The sequence below is a fragment of the Athene cunicularia genome, assembly GCF_003259725.1.
Source record: "Athene cunicularia isolate RWA chromosome Z unlocalized genomic scaffold, athCun1 chrZ_part1, whole genome shotgun sequence".
Taxonomy (NCBI): domain Eukaryota; kingdom Metazoa; phylum Chordata; class Aves; order Strigiformes; family Strigidae; genus Athene; species Athene cunicularia.
In genome coordinates this window covers 25974724-25994155 of record NW_020799142.1, presented here as the reverse complement: position 1 = coordinate 25994155, position 19432 = coordinate 25974724, and the positions used below count along the sequence as shown (strand labels likewise).

At 51.1% G+C, this 19432-nt stretch overlaps 1 protein-coding gene across 1 annotated transcript in view; it reads right to left on the bottom strand.

Moving 5' to 3' along the window:
• FAM214B (family with sequence similarity 214 member B) overlaps positions 1-17619 on the bottom strand; it is a 35940-nt gene extending 18321 nt beyond the window's left edge. The window contains 1 exon segment of the mRNA XM_026865542.1: positions 17528-17619. The gene's annotated coding sequence lies outside the window, so the exon portion shown is untranslated.
• Positions 17620-19432: the final 1813 nt, after the last annotated feature.

Genomic DNA, 19432 nt, shown 5'->3' with positions numbered 1-19432 from the left:
GGACAGGCTCAACACACAGCTGCGTCCCCAGACAACACACCTGCACAGGACATAAGCCCCCACATCATTCCCTGAAAGACATGAAGGCCCCCAGAAAACTGCTTGCTGCCACTGCTGCTGCCCATGTTTTGCTGTGCTGCTTTTGTGGGAACACACAAAGCTCAAGAGACCTCAGAGACCAGCTTAACTATGCCAAATGGGTCCAAAACACCTTAAATTCTGGTGGCAGCCATGCCGCTGGGGACACAGATGTCCCCCCCAGACCTGACCCTCCTTGGGAGATGGAGCCACAAGAGACACAAGAGCTCTCCACCGACTACCAGGAATCAGCTCATCCTTGGCCACACAGTGAGATACCCATGCAGCTGGTAATGGTCTCCAGGGGCCTCTTGGCTCAGACCACTAGGCCCTGATGCTCTTGATGTGTGTGGGTGTTTTAGCATGAATATCCAAGTAATGCAAGTGCTCAGAGTGGTATTGAGTAACAGACTGCTGAGGAAGGGGAGAGCACTGAGTGAGATGGCAGCCCAGCATCAACAAGCCCAAGGGAAAGGCTGAGAGGAGCAACCTGAGAAGAGATCTGGGACTAACACAGGTTCATGGGAATGTCCTAGACCTTGAAAACCCACATAAAAGCACCTGTGGAGGCTGGACAACATCCCAGCCTCTGCCAGACAGGGAGGCAGACATAGATACTGCTGCAGATCAGCTCTGCCCAGGCGCCATGGCTACATGCAGCCCCCTTTGCTCTGGTTCATGACTCTTGCAGATGGGATGGGACAGACACTAAATGCCCTTTGGCACTTACACACTGGACATGGGCTTCTGCAGCATCAGGCACCAGGGTCAAAGCTCAGACACACAATAAATTGCACAGCGAAGTTGTTTCTGAAGACAAGGCTGATAAGACTGCCAGCAGCCAGCCTTGCAGAAGGACAGGATCAGGAAAAGAGCAGCCATGAGAATAAAAGGCTGGCAAAGAAACAGAAAATACTGGGAGCAAGTAATTCTTTCCAGACAGTCCTTTGGGCTCATCTCAGCCTCCATCTGCTTGGGATGCTCAGGCAGCTGGAGTCTTAAAAAAGGCTACTGGAGACTTCCCATGCAATCACCACTGTCTCTGGGACAGGCACCATGGGGAAGATAAACCTGGAGCCATTCCAGCTGGAGGGCTGGGGGCCAGTGTCCTTCCCAGCCTCCGGACAGCACCACCAGCCCCATACGGATCACAGCTCTGCACTGCCAGCAGGGCAGGGCGGATGGTTTACACCCTGTGCTTCATTGCTGACTGGCTTTTTGTGCTCACACAGGGAGGGAATAATGCGGACCTCTGGAGAGATGGGTGCTCCAGCTAGGACAGGCTGGAACAAATCAATGAGCTGGGCAATGCTGTCAAGGCAGTGCCTCCATCTCCCAACACTGCTAATACTGTATGGGCAAGATGAACCAAGACAGAAGACGACAAACAGAACAACCCCCTGAACCCTCCATTTGCCTCCAAGTAAGTCAGTCCAACAGGCCATGAGATGCTACTGCAGAACTAGGGAACAACAATGGTGGGAAAGGACCTCAGGGGGTTTTGGTCCAATCCTGCTGACAGCAGGGCCAAGCTTGAGCAGGTTGCTTAGGGATTGCCCCTGCCAAGGGCTGGAAGTCTCCAAATTAAGAGACCGCCTCCCTTCTTTGGGCCCTGCTCCAGAGTCTGACTGCTCTTGCGGGGAAATATTTTTCCTAATACCTAATTGGAATTTCCCTTGTGTGCCATTGCCTCTCATCCTGTCCCTGGGCACTTCGCAGGAGATCCCAGCTCCAGCTTCTCTCCAAACCCACAGCTGCTGGCCAGCAGTGGTGAGAGCCCCCTTCACTGCCTTCCCTTTCCCAGGCTGCACAAACCCCTCACTCTCAAACCTCTGCCCGTTGCAGCACACCAGAAACCCCAGGGCAGGGCCAGAGCTCCAGAATATCTCTGGAGACTGCTGGAGCCTGTTAGTCTCTATACTGCCCCACCAAAGGTGCCACTAGGGAGGACAGGAGGTACCTGCAACCAGTGCTGAGGAGCAGACACCTGCACACCTTGGGGATGTTGAAAAAAAAGAGACTCACTTCAACACGGAGACCAGTGCGAGCTGGTTTTGGTCAAGTATTTGATCTTTGCTCTGGTTGGTAGCAATACCAGCAGCTGCTGCATCACACCTAGGTTATCCTGAGCACCTACGTCATCCTGAGCTGGGAGTCCCAAGCACCTGCTCTGAGAGGTTTGGCCCTAAACACAGACAGACAGAGAGCTTTGGCTTCACTGCTGTGGCACTGATATAAAGCCTATCTCCACCATGCCCACAAGGGACCTGCCCTCAGGAGCAATGAGCAGGACCATCAGGAGTCAAACTCAGCAGAGACCAGCTGGGCCAGCTGAAAGCTCAACAGCCCAGAGCAGGTCTGTGGATAAGGGAAGGAGCTATCCACAACCCCCCCCAACCCTACGGGGTCTGCAGCAGAGCTCAGATCACACAAGGGATTTTGGAGCTAATGACCAACCATGCCCCCAGATCTCCAGTGCACCATCACCCCTGTCCCAGCTCTCCTCGGACACTGCATTTATCCAATCCAGAGCTATCTGTTTATCACTCTCCACCCCATCAGGGATCATTTCTTTTTCTACCCTGCTCTCTCAGTGTGGATTGGAAAGTTACTGGGCAGGATCTGACTAGGACAGAGATCTTGCTTAGCTTCCCCAGAGCTGGCTGGACACCCCACTGCCCACGTGGGGACAAAGATCCACCTCATACATCAGAAGCTGGGATACCTGGTCACCAAACTGCTTCCTTGTGGTATTCCTCCTCAGTCCCTCCTGGGAAAGCCTCAGCACCAAGGATGCCCCAGGCTGTCCTGGGACAGCAGAGGAGATGTGGGCAGAGCATGGGTTTGGCACACAGCCAGGCCAGATCCCAACCCATTCCCAAGCCACATGCACTGCCTCCACCAGCTCTCCCCATCGTCTGGGGGGACCCAGCACGGGCTGCTAGGCTCTTGGGCTCCCTTGAAGTCCAGCCATGGGTCAGCACCTGCCCTCTGCTTCCTGCTGACTCATTCCCCTGTGATTCACCTCCTCCTCCTGCCTGACACCCATTTCTGCCACAGCACTGTGCACGCACACATGTGTGTGTGATTCTGCGTGTGCAACCGGGCCACAGCTGTCAGGGCAAAGTCACAAACTCCAAACCGGGCTGGGAGGCTGGACAGGCTGTGCCAGAGCCCTCTCCTCCTACAGCACTCAGCGGCAGGAGGGGCAGAGATGATGTTGTTGGCTCAAATCCATGGTGGGGAGACGGGACAGACAGGCAAGACGGGAGAGCCTCTGTGTGCCAGAACTGACGAGATAAGGAAAGATTCAGGGGGAGGGCTTCCTCCAGGCTGTGAGGCTCAAACCCATTTGTTTTATCAGCTCTCTGGTAGCCTGACCCCCACAGCTGGCTGTTGGAGGGTTACCTGGCACTACCACAGCTCAGATCCACAGGCAAGCCATCTGTCAAATAACCTGCCTTTGGGTACAGCCAAACATGCCCCCCCAAGCTGTGCCTCTTCACAGTTTGGCTCTCCAGGGTGGAGAGCTTCCTGGGAGCCAGAAAGGGATTTCTTCTAAGCATGGCTATGGTCACTCAGCATCAGCTAGTGTCACTGTCCACACAGGGCCCACAGGCTTGGTCAGTTCCTGAGTCTGGACAGTACAAGCCACATACATGGTGCTACGTATATACATCCTCTGCAGGCTGCTTCTCCAACTAGCAATTCCCCTAATGCTAGGGACTGATGCTCAAAAAGGCTTTGCCGCATATCCTTTCCCTTCACTTGTCCCCCAGCAACACCCCTCCCAAGGCCTTCCAGATAACATCAGTCTCCTTCTCAGAGGGAACCAGAGGAGACAGAGGGGACAAGAGGAAGACTGCACACCACAGCTTGCCAGAGCCCAGCGAGAGCTGTGGCACACACCTCCCAGCCAGCGAGAAGCTCTGCATACCGGAGCACATCCATCTGTGTCAAGGAGCACACAAAGAGTGCTGGCATGCACGTAAAATGCCAGTCTGTGCAGCACACCCGGTCGCAGACTGTGTTGAGTTTGTGTGTGTGTGTGGCAGGGTTTTGGTAAAGGGGAAGAGGGCTACAGCAGTGGCCCCTGTGAGAAGCTTCTCAAAGCTCCCCTGGCTCCAAGTCAGACCTGCCTCAGGCCAAGGCCGAGCCAATTAGCAATGGTGGCTGAGCTTCTGCAATAATGTATTTAAGAAGGGGAGCCTGGGAGGAAGAGTTGGAGCTTTGAGGAAGAATCGTGAGGGAGATATACTTGTGCAAACAGAGGTCAGTGAAGAAAGGAGAGCAGGGGGGAGGTGGCCAGAGCAGAGACCCCCTGCAGCCCATGGTGAGGGCAGGCTGTGCCCTGCAGCCCATGGACATCACCGGTGGAGCAGATGCCCACCTGCAGCCCGTGGAGGACCCCACGCTGGAGCAGGTGGCTGCACCCAAGGAGGCCGGGACTCTGCGGGAAGCCCCGCTGTTGTAGTTCAGCGCTGGGAGGACTGCAACACGTGGGAGGGATCCACGCTGGAGCAGTTCGGGAAGAGCCACAGCCCATCTACTCTGACGTGAGTCCTTCTGTGGAAGACAGTGAGAGGGACCCCACACTGGAGTAGAGGAAGACTGCGAGAAGTCCTCCCCGTGATGAGGAAGGAGCATCAGAGACAGTGTGTGATAAACTGACCACAACCCCCAACTCCTGCCCCCTGTGCTGCTTGGGGGGGGGAGGAGGTAGAGAAATCTGGAGCAAAGCTAAGCCCAGGAAGAAGGGAGGGGTGGGTGGGTGGAAGGTGTTTTTAAGATGTAGTAATACTTCTCACTGCCCTACTAATCACACGTTTCATATTAATAGGGACAAAGAAAAATTTTCTGCCAAAGCTCAGGACTGTATGTCAGACTGCTGGTTCTCCCTGGATTTTAACGTTTCAAATCCTCACCATGTATGCACAGAGCCTTTACCCTTCTCAGCGCAAAGAAAACAAGTTTTTGTCACACAGGGTCCTGTGGGGTCCAGCAGCTTCCCCTGCACACAATACCACCCCCACCTCATCAGAATGCTCCAGTATCCAGGATCCCTTCTAGGGAGGTGGGGTGGGAGATCCATAGTGTTCAGTGTGTGTCATCAGTGAGGCCAAAATCAGGTCCAGCACCATGGTCACAGTGTCACCAAGGTCACAGCACTGGGCAAGCACTGGAACAAAACTCTGCAGCCACCAGCAAGGCAGGCCCAGCCATTTAAATGTTCATGCTTAAATCAGCCTGTCACCACTGAAAGATGGTCTTCTCCACAAGCTCTGGGAGCCTCTGAGAGAGCAGCAATTACCTACATGAGGTCTTAGACAAGGCTGGCTCCCTGCCGTAGGCCCTGAGCAAAGGAGAAGCTGAGGCATGTGCCCTACATCCAGTCAGAGCAGCCAGGAACTGCTCCAATTTGAGCCAGACAGTGACAATTTCCTGCCAGCCCCCCATTTGTGACTAACACAGGGGTAACATCCCACCTGCAACACCCCCTCCAGCCAGGCTGGGAGGAAGAGCAGAGACGAGACAGACAAGCTGCTCTTGGTGCTGATGTCCCCCCCACACCAAGGGGATCCCTTGCAACTGCCTTGTGTTCCCCTTCTCCAGCCCAGGTGGCTAAGAAGAGTAGCAGAGCATCCCTCCAAAGTACAGTGACAAGACCTTGCTGCTTTCAAATAGCACATTTCAGGTCAGTAAGCTGGGAACTGTCAGCAGAGAGGAGCCAGTTTATTTGCCCACCTTTATGCTGGTGGCATGCTTCTGCAGCACAGGTGATGCCAGAGGATAGGATGAGAAGAGAGGATTTGGGGCAACAACAGATAGGGATGTTGAGGCTTTCTCAATGTGGATGCTAAGCAGCAAGAAGGACAAGACATTGATGCTTCTGCTGAAACAGTTCCTGCTTAAAAGGACAGACACAGAGCATGACTGAAAACAGGCCATCTACCAAGGTAAACAGAAGACATTATGGTTTCCAAAAGCTCTGAACCAAGCCTTCCATTTCTGGGTTCCCCTTCTCACAGCAGCTCTGTGCTCCCTACAGTTCTCCCCCTTCATGGTGCTTGAAAAAGCAGTGCAGACTCCAGGCTGCTAATTTAGGTGATGGCTGCAGTCATCCTTCCAGCGAGTATTCCCTGGGACCAGCTTTCATCTCGTAGACAGAGACCAGTGAAGCATCAGCCCTTTGTTCCAAAAATCACATCCAAGGTAATCTGATCCAACATAAAGACTAGATGTGGAATTTCTTTAAATGAAAGCTTAGATGGGGGAGCACGCCTGCGCCAGGAGATGAAGCTGAATGGTCAAGTGCCTGCTAACCCAGCATGAAAATTTAAGGACTAAACCACCTTTTCTGGTCAGTAACACAAATCCAAGTTTGCTAAAATTGGAAAGCCTACCGTGTGGTTCGCAGCTGGCGCTCACCCTTCCTGCAAACTGGAAACTCCTATTGTCTCGGCAGCCCTGATCAGCCCCCCGCCCTCAGCCAGGGGATGCTCTTGTTGACTCAGCACATCCTGTGGCCCTCTGTACACCTCCTGGGTGGGCTGGCCGGCTGGCTCACGCCATCTGAAGCTCGAGATGGAAACCAGCCATGTCCTCTTTCCACCTCACTATGGGAACGGAAACAGAGGTTTCTGCCATCCACCTCTTCCCTAGCTTCTTTTGCTGGACTCTCTGGTGCTGTGCTCCATGGGGAATCCCAAGCAGATGACATTAAGTGGAGGGGCTAGGAAAGCACCTAGAATTGGGCTTTCCTGCTTAACTATACATGTCAAATCCAGTTTTAACTTGGGCAGGCATCAAAAAGCCAACTTCCCTCTTCTGTCAAGGCAAAATGTGCCTGCAGGCATGCAGGACTGTCTCTTCTGCATTTTGGAGAGATCCTCCCTTGCAGGCACTGCCTTTTACATTCTGCAGCTTTCAATGGCTGAGAGCAGGTTGGAGAGGCCCAAGTGCTGGCTACACCACCGATGCAGTAAATTTAGGTGCCATGTGGGGGGGCAGCCACAAATGCAGTATAGAGGGTAAAAACAAAACAAAACCACCCAAAAATCCTAGGGCAGAAGGCCTACACAAAGCCTACAGTCCTGGCCTCCTGGCTCCCAGCCTTGTGTTAAATACTCATTCATTTCAGGATACAGTTCCAGTTTTTACTCTGGTCTTAAAGCTCCCCATGAAGTTGCTCTCACTGACTCTCACAATTTCTTTTCTCTCTGCCCCACTTCCAGCAGGGACCTCAACCACTGCTGCCACCCAGCAAAAGGGTCTCCATGACCTTTGTAATTCAACACACTGGGAAAGGCTCAATCCATTCCCTCTATTCCTAGCCCAACACAGACCTTAAAAGCCCTCTTTGTTTCTGCTACAAACCCTACCCTGCAGCCCTGGCTTAACCCTTAGGGCACTGCCTCAAATAAAGAGTGCTTCACAGAAGCAAGACGGGTTGCAACATCCATGGGAAGCTGAACCTACCCTCCACGTAGAAAAGAGCTGTGCTGACAATCTGCTGGTGGCTTGCAGGACACATCAGATACAATGGGGTGGGGTGGCAGGGAGATGTCTCTGATTATTTTCATCATCAGTACAAAATACTATCAAGATGTGCATGTGATGATCCTGTGCCCACACTGCAGCCGTTGGCATGGGTTGGGGTCACAACTATTTATTAAAATCTCCTTCAGTTCAGCAGGTTTATTACAAAACGTGCTCCATGCAGGCAGATTTGGGGCCATAAGGAAGGAATAGGAGTGAGAAAGGAAGCAGGTGGGACCAGGCTCTCCTCTTGTCACTCCTGCAAGGACTTCTCTGCTCCTGCCCCCATGTACAGCCTTGCTCCATGCCCAAGTGAAAAGCAGAGACAGCAAGGGATGTCATGCTGTTACCTCCACAGCCTGCACGAAGGCAAGAGCGCAGTGACAGCACTCCTGATTCTTGCCTTGTCTGAGATAAGCTCAGACCCACATCCTGAGCAGCAGCCCATAAATCACTTGTTGGAAGAAGCAGTGCCATGAAACTATCTGTAATCATATGCCCTGCACACAGGAATGCAGAGGGGACAGAAGGTCCAGCCAGCCCTCCCTGCCCTAGCACAATCTCTGGCACAGGAGAAGTCAGTATGGAGCAAGGTCTGCTTTGCAGCATCTAAAAATGCCAGCTCTGCAGCTGGGATGGAACAGAGCTGACCTGCAGCACCCTGAAACACCAGCTCCACAACAGACAAAGCAGGCTTGCACCGCTGCACCCCAAAACGGCAACTCTGCAGATAGGATGGGGTAGGGCCATCTTGCAGCACCCCAAAATGCCATTTCCTACCAGCTGCTGTAACTTCCCCTCTGTTCCTTTCCGGTCCCGCTCTGCCCCTCCCTTCCCAGGCCACAGGGAAACTGAGTCACAGCATGCTGTCCCTGCCCTGAAGGAGGAGAGGCAGGGGCAACCCCAGCACCAGGCACAGCATGGAGAGTAGGGCAAGGGTGGTACTGACAACTCTCAAAACCCCAGCAATAGGGAGAGGTAAAGATACCCACATGTCCTACACTGAGTACCTATCCGAATCACGAGACTCCTCTGTTCTCACCTGTTCTGAAGCCAAAGTTGGGCCCACTCTGCTGCTAGCCATATAGATTGCACCCAGCTCTGCCGGGCTGCAACTGGTCCCACAGCGTGATCCATGTGCTCTCTGGCATTAGAGGGGACAGGGACATGAAGGGCTCTGCACCAGATGCATATAACTTAGCATGGCCCAGAAAAGAAAGGTAATTCCACAGAGGAACAACAACAACAAAAAAAATTAAAAATTAAAGACCCAGATAGAGCATTATAAACCAGAAGAGTGCCCTGACTTCCAAAAGGCTGGTAGGTGACTGGACGCTTCCTTGAGAGCAGGTCATTGCATTCTTTAAAAGATTCATGTGTTTGAGTAATGACTTGGATTCTCTGGTCCAGCTCTAGGAGCTGGTAAGTTTCCAGTTACTGACCTCAGCCCCTCTGTTTTCACCACCAACTCCAAAACCCTTTTGAGGGCCAGTGTTCACCCACACCAGCACCCTTTAAAATCCCTATCTCCGGTGCTGTAGCAAATCACCACCCATCTATCTACCTTGTAGGCAGAGAAGCTAAAGATTTGTTCATTCAGCTCTGGGTCAGACATCTCACTAATGTTATGAAAGTTATAGTTTGTTTATTGTATTTCTCAAGGTCACAACGAGGTTAAGAGCCCAGCATTGTCCAGTTCAGCTGAACGGGAAAGCAGAACTCTAGCCACAGAAAATGCACAGCTATTATGTACTGCTCATCTGCAAATAACCTCACATCTTTCTTCAGGCTCATATCTCTTGGTTGTCTCCCCCCACCTTCCTGAGGACTCCAAAAACAGATCCTTTCATGCCTCCACAGGGAAGTATGTTCAGGTGGTATTTGCTCTTGCTGTCATGCAAAGGATCACGTTATTGTCAATACCCTTGCTCCAGCTCCATCTCTCAGGACAACATAATAGTAGATTAAACTCATTATCCCCTATCACTTTATGGCACAATATTTTCATTTCTCTGTTAACACACATCTGAGATGTATCACATTTCAGGCAGGCTCACTCCAAAGGAAACTCCCTGCTCTTGCACAGGCAATACCTTTTCTTTTCAGTAGAAAAAAAATCCCAAACTAAATCAACACTACCACCAAAAAAAAAAGCCCAAACCAAAAAACACTCAAAAAAACCCTACTTGGAGGTTCACTTAAGGACAGAATTAGACTTTTCTTTCCAGACCACCACTTTGGTCAGTCCTTTCCCAGGCTCTGGAGGGCAGCATTCTCACTACTGCTCACACCGGTGCAAGCTCCATCAGCCACGTTTGGAGCCATGTAGTGAGGAAGCTTTCAAGGGTGAGATGTCTTTTCCTTCCCAAAAGCAACCAGCACATGAACACAGGCATTTCCTGGTAAACTGTTCCTCCTCGCTTCCAGCCTCTGCTACAGGGGTGGCCTCTGATAGCAGCCTTCCTCCGGAAACACCACTGCGTTTTGCTCAGTTACTCTAACAGAATGATATTGTAGTGAAACAGCATTAAAGAGAGCTGTAATCTATCGTAAATCATTCCTGCTGAGCTGCTAGGAAGATAGCTGCACAGGAGAAAGAGAGGTGCTGTAAGTCTGCTCCCTCAACAAATCTAAGCCATGAAACAGCCCTTTGGTTACAGGGAACATGGGCACAGCAGCAAGAGGAGCACTTTCAGGGTGGCAGATTTATGCTACCGATTTTTGTGTTCTCTCTATCCAGATTTATCACACAGTCAGGACAAATTGCAAATACCTTAAGATCCCAGACTGTCAGTCTTCTGTCAGTCAGAAGACCAGACAAAAAGCCTGAGAATATTCTAGCTCCTCAAAAACTGCTCATAATTTTAGCTGTTGCTGCTCCTAGAAGATGAATTGAAAGCAAAGCTCAGACCCGCTACTTGATGGCATAACTGCTTTATTTTTCTGGCAGCCACAGCAGAGAGGACCTTGAGAATTACCTTCTTTGTCCACCACTGGTCCAGCTATGCTAATCTCATCAGTAATGCAAACACTGGTATAGAAAGGACTCGAGTGACTGTGCTAACCTGTTTACGCTACGCTCTCTCCGCACAGCTACAGCACTGCTGACTGGCAGTAAGAAAACCCCGGTGCACAGAGTCCAGGCATTTCCCCCTGCTCTGAGTTGAGCAGACAGTTGGCTCTTGCAAGCTATTCTTTATGTATCTTCCAGACAAGGAGATCTGTACTGCACTGCTAGGCTCAACTATCTTCTCACAATTTAGGGAATGCAGGTAGAAACACCTACCGAATCAAAGTTTCCTCTTGGTCCCAACGATCCATCACCTCTCTGCCAAAACCCCCAGCAGCAGCATTAAGGTTGGTCCTGACGTCCAAAAGGACATTGGCCATTTTTTCACTGCTTACCACAGTGTCCCCATCTGACTACTAGCAGGTATGCATGTCCCAGACTTGCCTAAGGCGATGGCAGCAGCAAATCGCAGCAGCACGTAGCCCACACAGTACTTTCCGAACTTCAACGCCACAGCTCAGCCAGGAGGAAATCTCTCTTGGCTGCCTCACCCTAAATGCTTATTCCAGCACTGCCTGTCTTAACTTCTCCCCAAATTGGGAGCAGAGTATGTGACCCCACCGCCTTTAGGCTTTTCTGATCCTTTGTGCTGTACTTAAAAATGTGTAGTATTAACAGGCAAGACACAAAGAGAGGGAGCAGCCTTTCAAAGATGACACGGTTATAACTCATCAGGTCACAGTGCCCAGGAGCCTGAGTCTTGGGCAAGGATCTCAGCATGCAAGGTGCTATACAAATGGCAAAAGAGAAAACACCCTCTGCCCTGCAAACTAGCAATCCACACCCCAACACACACGCGTAACCCTGAGCCTTATCTGCTGGGCTCTGCATCCACTCCATGATATTTCACGACATATCTTGTGGCCTCAGTCCAGAGGAAAGATCAGAAACAACAGACTGTGAAAGCAGGGTCAGAAGGAACTATGGTTTGGCTCAATGGATTCTGACCGTGCTTCACCATCATCCGCACCCATAATATATTGTAATGTCAATTCTCGCACCAAGGTCACATAACATACATGAAGAGTTCAAGGTGGTGATCTGAAATTGCCTTCAGTGTCAGGTACCGGTGTGCCAGTTTCCTCCATGGGAAGCAGGCTCCAGCTGCTAGTGCAGAGCAGGCTGTTCCCCTGTTTTGAAAGAGAAGGAACCTGTCGGACACAGGAGGGAGGAAGTGCACTGCTGTCTGTGGCAGGCAGCTTTCCCAGAGGCTCCATATTCCAACTGCCAACTCCTAGTTCGCTCTCCCTTGAGAACATTAGGTCTTGGAGTCCAGGAGATATTTTACAAAGAAGTTTAGCCTATTTGGGAGTTTTAAGATGACTGGAACTGTAGCACTAGAGAGCATTCAGAAGTCTATACAGATCTTAGAACCATCTGAAATAGGACACTATGGCAGACTGGAAATGGTGGTTTTCAGGGGACTTTCTGAAGCTTTGTACCCTGGTTTGGAGCTGGATGGAGGGGTCACAGATGAGGCAAGGATCATGACATTTGTGAGCACAGGGCCATCTGGACAGCTCACAGACAGACATCCTTTCCCCTCCAGTTTTGCCTGCATCCCAGTTCCAGATGAATTCTGCCCACAGGCACTACAGCAGCATGTACCACCCCATGGCAACCCCACACATCTGACTTCAGAGCATCCTTGAAGGTGAGGCAGGCTGCTTCCCTTTTAATTCTGGGCTGGGCACAGAGCTGCAGGAAGGGTGTTGTAGCTCACTGCAAGCACTGACCTTTGAGAGGTGTAATGAGAGAGGTTTACAGCTCTTGCAGCCATCCAAGTTGAGACGGGCAAGCTGTGCTTGCTGCTAACCAGTCCCTTCCCCCTGGCTCACATCCAGGGCTTTAGGCACATCATGGAAGACAGGTCAGATCTCAGTCACGCTCACATTATGACCACACTGGAGCCACCCTCCTGACCCATTCGCACTGCACAGCAAGTGGCACAATGCTTCCTGCTTTCTTCAGCAACAGGAGCCAGCTCTCTACCAGCATCTGGCAATGGATCTGCTCAAAGGCAGGTTCAGAAACATTTAATGTCTCCTTTACCTGCCCCAGATGATGTCTCAGACCATATCAGAGGCCTCACTAGCGCATCTGCTCTCCATCAGAGTACAGATACCCCAGCGCAAGGCAAGCTGGCTGTGTGAGCTGGATGGCAAGTACAGGGCCAGGCATCCTGGGAAGATGCAGGCATCACTGGAGCCACTTACACTGCTTAACTGAGGATAAGCCAGAGCAGCAGAATGACTTACTCTGTGGTACAGTGAGAGGGCTCAGGAGACTGGTTTCTTTCTGGCTGGGCCTGCTCTGCAACTCAAGGCTTCAAACAGAACAGGTCTGCAAACAGGAGCTGCCTGATGTTCCCCAACAAGGGGCAAAAGAGGGGGAGAAATGGACAAAACTCCCCTGACCACGGCTCCAGGGGATGGCTCCAGGTGCCAGATTGTCATGCAGGAGCACAGCAGAGCCGAGCTCATGTCATGGCTGGGACAGGGCTGCATTAAGGACTGAAGAAGGTTGCACATTTGCCCCGACTCCTTCTCCGCCATGCTCTGTGGGAAGCACGGTGCAGCAATGCTGCCAGCGGTGAGTTGCCATAGCAATCCCCCCCAAGCATGCCCCCCTGCCTCCCTCCTTTGTCTCTGCTCCCCCATGACTTCCTGTCCTCTCACTGCTGCCCCACACATAAAACCTGCTGCACAACACCCAAAAGCCTCAACACGCTTCTAAAGGGCTGTTCATCACCCCGAGGAACAACAGGGGCCAGAGGTCAAAGCCCACCCCAGCAAGCAATCATCCCCACCCATTTCACAGGCAAGGTGCCTAGTCTGGACCTGTGTGCATCACACCCCACCGTGCCCAGTCCTGAGGTGCAACATAGGAGAGAGCTGGGCAGCCAGACTTGGGGTGTAGAGGCCCCTCTGGCTGCACCTCCCATCATGCTGTGGCAGGCAAGGATGTTTCAACATCACAGCCTGCCCCACACCGCCTGCTCCATGGTGGTGACAAGCGGTCCCTGTCAAACCCAGACCAGCACAACAAAACTGCCTGCATGTCAGAAATCCCCATGAGCTCTTTCTACCTTGTGGCAGCACCAGGTTTGATGGAAACAGGGGTCCCTGACTCTTTTTGCTGCTGCCTGGCAGGCATCTCAGTCCCATTGCATTTCCACTTCAGGCAGGCCTGTTCTGCTGCATCAAACCTTGCTGTGGCTTCGACCAGAGACAGGACCCTGCTTTGCTTCCTAAAAAACTGTTGTCTACTACTGTTATGTGTCGCTAAGCAGTTACCCAACCCAGCATGTAAGCAGAGCTCCTCTCCCCTTCATCTCTCCCACACAGGCACAAGATACAAGGGGAAGACAAAGGATCCTGCTGAATCACACTTAGGTTTGATACCTGCCAATATCTTTCAATGAATTAATTAAATGAGTTAATAGAATGGATAAAAAAGAACTTCTAAAAGCTCTGCTTCCCTTCCCAATCGGTCCTTGCCCAGATCTACTAGGGCCCAGCACAACCAGTTACATCACTTGAGGGTTGAAGCAGAAGCTAGCAAAACCACCTTGGTCCTGATCCAGGGTGAGTCATGAGCTCAAGAGACCATGCAACTTCCTTCTGATACCATCAACCATGTCTTAGACGGGCTAAAAATAAAGATGGGCCAAAACTGCAGAGCCATGTCTTGCCTCAACATGTAACTTAGCAAAGCTCAGCGCTAAGCTCAATGCTGCAGAAAAATCACCTGAGCAGGTAGAAACCAAAAAGCACAGAGAGGCCAAAAGTCTTGGGTGTACAAACAAGGGAGAAGCCAGGAGACCTCACCCTGTGTTGCACTGGTGGATGGCAGTGGCAGATGCCAAGCAGCCATCGAGCCGTAGAGAGGGCACTCATCTCACTCAGCTGTGGGCTTTGGAGTATTTTCACATGCAGAGGTTTCATGGAAGGCCGTTTTCTGCACCACTTGCACCCATCCAAGACAACAGGAAATGATTGCTGCAAACAGGAACGATGCTGCATTTTTTGCAGGAAAAGGCTGAAAAGCTGCAGCCTTCTTCTGTCCAGGTTTCAGCTTGGATAGAGTTAATTTTCTTTCTAGTTGCTGGTACAGTGATCTGTTTTGGATTTAATGTGAGGATAATGTTGATAACACACTGATGCTTTAGTTGTTGCTAAGTAGTGCTTAACCTAAGTTAAGGATTTTTCAGTTTCTCATGCTCTTCCAGCAGGGATGTGCACAAGAAGCTGGAAGGGAGCACAGCCACAACAGCTGACCTGAACTAGCCAAAGTGATATTCCATACCATAGGACAACATGCTCAGTACATAAAATGGGGCAAGCTGGTCAGGGGGGCTGATTGCTGCTCAGGGACTGCTGAGCACTGGTCAGCAGGTTGTGCACGGTTGCACTGTGCATCACTTGCCTTTTCTTGGGTTTTACTTCTCTTTTTGTTCTCTCCCTTTTCTTTACAGTTATTATTACTATATTTTAACTATTAAACTGTTCTTTTCTCAACCCATGAATTTTACCTGTTTTCTGATTCTCCTCCACATCCCACCAGGGAGGAGCAGGCAGCTGCATGGTGCTTAGTTGTCAGACGGGGTTAAACCACAACACTTCCCAATACACAATGCATGAGCACCCACAAAGTAAGGTCCAAAGGGTGCTTGGTGCTAGGGCTAAAAAAAAGGGTCACACGTACATCTGATACAGCTTAGACACTTTAGGTAAGTGAGGAATTCAAAGTTCTTCCCAATCCCTGGGACACTATGCTCCAGCAAAACCTTCATACACAAGGATACAGGACTCTCACATAGCTCTTAGCAGGGAGCCACAGGATCGCACACAAATAGGAGCTCAGAGGGACACCGGCAATGTTTGGAGACCTAAAATTAGCCTCAGCAGATGATTCTCTGCTCCATTCTTGGGAGCAGCGAGAACCGAACAAGGATCCAGCTGTCCCAACACTCCCATGAACAGGATCTTTGAATGCCCGACCTACTCACAACAGAGATGGTAGGGCAAAGAGGGGATTCCTCACATAACTCCAGTGCCAACACTCACAAGGAACCCAGGGCCCCATCTCTGAAGGAAGGGGGGCAGCATTTTCTTGGTGTTTTAAGACCACCTACTCCTAGATCAGCTGGTCAGACCAAGGGGGAATGGTAGGCCACACACACGAAGAGCGGGCTGAAGGACATTAGGCTAACCATTTTCTGTTGAAAACTTTCTGTTTCTCCACTTTGCCCAGTCTTTGAGTTTGCCAGCAAAGCATTCTATCCTATTCCTGACAGAGGCACTCCAAGTCTGTCCAAAGGTCTGCAAGCTGTACTGGCTTCCAGATTACTACCAGCTTCGCTAAACTGAACCAACATGGTTAATTCAGCCTGAATGTAAATTCATTGATATCACTTGGATTAGGTAATATCCAGATCAGAGAGAAGAGGTTCATGCTATGATCAAGTAATGGGAGAAGCAGCTGCATTACACATACATGGGAGATTTTCTGTCCCTAGAGGTATCAAGCTATTTGGTCAGCAACTATGAGGGAAGAAAAATGGATCCAACATGGTGAGCCTTGTGTTAAAATGCCTCTTCCTAAAGGGCAAGAGCGCTTTGAGAGGATGCTGTGAGCTTGGGGGACTGGGATCTGCAAGCAGCTCCAGAAGAACCAAGGGCAAATCTTTCCTCTGGTCTTAACCATATAATGTGTGTCTTCCATCACTAAGATTTAAGATCCCAGCATGCAGCAGGTATTAGATTGCCACAAGTCAGCTGGATAAAGGGGCTGCTCAGCTGCCACTACACTGTGTGGTTGCAAGTCCGCAGCACACAACACTGACATGACGGAAGGATATTTTCCTTCCTTCCTTTTAACTTCCCAGGTAAACCTAACCCTTGCTTCACTGGCTGTGGGTACAGCATCAGGCTGAAGGATGAGATGGCCTGAGGCCCAGTCTCTAGCTGTCTCTGGACTGGCCCCAAACATCCCTGCAGACACTTCAGAGGAAGAGCCACACAGCCTGGGCAGCCACACGGCCTGAACAGCAGCTTCTGCAGTATAACTTCTCCTGGACAAACAGTACCTGAGCCCTGGTATACGAATAGGGCTCTGCCCGCCCTCTGCAGAGGCACAGTGCTGATGAGGGCTCCCTTCCCAGCAAGGACATATGGTGCAGGTGGGCTGGCACTGCTGGATCCCAGGCAGGCACACAAACATTGGGGATGGGGCAGGAAGCTGACCAACAGGAACCAGGCTGGTTACCTCAGAGTAGAGATAGCCTGACCTTTGCATTTCTTGACAGTGGCAATACAAAGACTATCAGTCCTCCTGCAACACTTCACTGTCATTTTAAGCCTCATACACCATGGTCAAGGGCCTCCTTGAGCTACAAAATCCTAGGAAAACATAGGCAGAGCTCAACTGATTCAGTCAGAAAACAGGATTGTGTCTGCCATGAGCTCTAGGTGAGGTCTCAGCTCTGTTTGTTCAGGTGAAGGACAGCAAGCAGCACAAAGCAGCATCTGGGAAATGCTCCCATTCAATACTGCTGGTACACAGAAGGACAAGTGCAGCAAGCAGCACAGACTGTAAGGTCCCAAAGGCTTAAAACACACTGTCCCTGAGCTCCTGACAACCGTGTGCAGGGTTCAGCAATCATAACAGTACCAGACGCACACATTCAGGCTCCCTTCACCACACTGCCAGTCAGGTAGGAGGCAGGAGCACTCAGCAAGCCTGGGCTGTGGAAGAACCTCACTGGGTGACACCTGCTCTACAGAGCTGTCCCTAGGGGCCAAGGGAAGGCCCCATGATGACTGAATGGGTGCTAACCTTGGTGTAGGGCTGAAGCAGATGGGAAAGGCAGCTCTCAGGACCCACAGTGTGGTCTTGCGGTCACTTGTTCCAGCTGTCTTGGGTCACCTGGAAAGACAAGTGCACAGACACACGTTCAGCTCAGCTGGGAAATAACCTGCCCACACAAGACAACCTTCTGAACACTGGGTGAACAGTAATTGCTCATCCAAGCCAAGCGAGTTAGTGGCCTATGAACAGAAGCAACAGACCAGCACCTCAAAGATCCTGCCCTATCTTTTAGCAGTGCTGAGGCTGCCCCTCCAGTTGCAGTTCTGACTCCCTTCCGGTGTTCCAGTTATCACCCCAGTTCCCTACATGACTCCAGGTGGGTGCACGGCTGGCTCCACGGAGAGGTTCTGCTAAGGTCGCTGCCACCATCCTCCTTCCCCAGATTTTAGTGGCAAGTAAAGGCCTTTCTGTGCCCTTGGCTTTGTTCTCCACCCACACAGCTGTATGTTGCTCTACCACACAGACTTTGTCAGTACTCAAGTAGATGCACTGGCATATGGTTTATCTGCAAGAACAGACTCTGGCTACGATCCCCACAGGCCACCCGCTAAACCACCCCATGGGGACGTGGAGCCAGGGAAGGGAGGGCCAAATCCACTGCTGCAGAGACACTGCTCCCAACAACCCAAACAGACCAAGCTTAGTCCAATGCCGCAGCGTTTCCCAGGTTACAGCAAAGGGGAAAAACGACAACTTAATAGAAATCTCCAAGAGGCCTGCCAACACCGTCACAAAGACGTTGTTTAAGACTCCTCCCCAGGCTCCCAGTGCTGTAATTACAGACTACCAGAGATCGCAGTGTGTGGGGGCTAGGTCCTCATGCCCAGCAGGTCCTGAAAACCAGGACGATATCAGCCTCCCCAAAACCAGGTCTGTTATTCCCCAGGCGCAATGAACAAAAGCTGCTTAGGGGCAGTCCCTGCTCCCCAGGCTGCCCTTCTCGCATGGGCACCCACCCTGTGGCACCACCAGCAGCACAACCCAGCTGTGACCAGAGCCACAGGACTAGTGAGCAGAGCACTGCAGGCAGCTACACTGCTGGTCCCCTAGAAACACAGCTTTTAGACCATGCTGCGGGGAGACACTGCCACACTAGCTTACCGGTACACCAGCCCTTAAAACAGCAATGAAGGCATCCAGAAAGTTTGTGCTTAATGTCACCTATACCTACACAGCTAGCAAGTCAACCTGCACCCAGGAGATGTCCGACCCAGAGGCTGCACCAGCTATGTTTTTGGAGGCTGCACCAGGGCTATGTTTTTGGAGAGCTTACAAGCAGAACAAGACCCAGTAAATTTAGTATGTGTATATGTAAATACATATATTTAAAACCTTCCACCAATTTTCTGCTCTAACGCACTACCTTCCAGAGAAGGCTCTAAGTCTGAGCAGTGACAATTGCTTTGGACATGGCTGAAGTCCTGCCACCCACACATTGCCATCGCTTCCTGTGCTGAAGCAGTATATCTGACAGGGATGGGTTGAAAACACATGCCAGGAAGAATGCAATTACCCCAAATGGACTGAGGCCAGGAGATCTGGATTATCACCTCAACTCTTGCATACAGGGTTTTGCATTGTTTTTCACTTCCAATGAGAAGAATCACAGAGTTGATATCAGCCCTGGCCCGGGACACAGATTCATTGCTAAAAAGCACTTCCAGCTGAATCACTAACTGCACTTCTTGCAGCACACAGGACTCCTTTGAAGGCTTCACATCCAAGTATTGTTCTACCATCAGGCTGCTTAGCTGGGGGGTTGTCCAGGCCACAACATAGGCAAGGATGACTGCAAACCACCAGCCAGTCCTGAAAAAGCTCTCTGAAATGCAGAGCATGTGAGCTCAGCTGCTCTTCATTCAGGATTCACAA